The sequence below is a fragment of the Vulpes vulpes genome, chromosome X, assembly GCF_048418805.1.
Source record: "Vulpes vulpes isolate BD-2025 chromosome X, VulVul3, whole genome shotgun sequence".
NCBI lineage: Eukaryota > Metazoa > Chordata > Mammalia > Carnivora > Canidae > Vulpes > Vulpes vulpes.
The window spans coordinates 94,883,517-94,885,062 of NC_132796.1; positions in this window are offsets into that span (position 1 = coordinate 94,883,517).

Here is a 1,546-nt window from a genome sequence, read left to right on the forward strand (position 1 = left end):
ATATATATTTATAGTAAGAATGCTTTATTTATCCCTCATGGTACTAACCCTAATGAAGGACAAATCAAAGATATTAAAAAAATACTGGCTGGATTATTTTGTGAATATAATAAACACGGGTAAAATTCATAAAATATTTATCAATTCAAGCTAGGAAAATGAACATAAACAAGAACATATCAGAAAGTCATTTTCATATGGCTATAAATGTGATTTACACACAAAAACACACAGTGTTGTGTTTTATGAAAATATCTCAGTATCTACTTGAGACAGTGGAAAAAAGGACAAAGAAATGGTTGGGCATGTGGTTTACTAGGCTCTCCAGTATTTGTTCAGTAAGAAAAGCAGAAGGTAGAGGGAGGGTACACTACTAATAAATTACTTGGAAATTTGGTAGGAACTTGGCTATACTATAGGCATTAAATATATAATCATTGCTATATTCTAAAGTGAACAATATTTTTACTGGATCACTTTCACAATTAAAAAATCATAGTATATTTCATTTACACTTAGGGACAAAATAATTCAAGACATTAGGAGCCTAGTTTCATAATGCATTGAAGTTAAGAGGGTCCTTTCCCTTGCTAAATGATTTACCAATAACAATTTTTCCACATATTAGCAGAGTGACACTGACACAAAGAAAGGGAAGACAGAGAAAATCTCTATCAGTGTTGCTTTCTGATCATTTGGAATTAGAGATCTATTCTTTCAAAAGAATGGTACCTTGCCATGTATGATGGATTCCTTAGAGCAATGATTAAGTGGATGGTTTACCAACAGATCACAGCAAATGGAAATGTTTCTTCTTTTTAAAATAATGCTAATTTTTGTATATCTAAAACTATATTCATTAATTCATTCTCACATACACAAAATATGTGTGCGTGTTTGTATATGTGATTTCTTACCTTGTTCGTTAAATTATAAAGGTACCTTTATGAACAGTCAATTTTTTATGGTGAAAATGTACTCTATTGGCATCATATAATAGTATAAATTATTTATCCTTGACATAGATACTATTTGAAATGCTTCTCAGTAACTATATTCTCCTTAAGATGTGAATTTAGACAACAATGTGAAAACTGTGCTCAACTCTTTTTATCTTCATGATTTACTAATAGGATTGACAATGAAGCTGATATTTTGTACAAAGAATCTATCTTATAAAATTATTGGAATCTTTCACTTAGACATAACAAGTACATTCAGTCCCTGAGGTATTTTTTCAAGAAAAGGGATAGTTGCTTTTTTGACAATTTGCAGCTACAGCATTTATACTCATTACAAAGCAGATGGAAACCATTTACTTACAAAAAGAGCATAAAACTGTAAATGGCAACCCTTACCTCTTAAGTTATTATATTATTATTATTATTATTATTATTATTATTATTTTGGAAGAAACAACAGCCTGACAAGACCACAAATGACATACTCTCAATTTTCACTTAACCTGATTTTAAAAAGAGCACAATTTGTCCTTACTCACTCCCAGTAGCCTTATTGGAGTTAATACAACAGATGTTTTGTCACT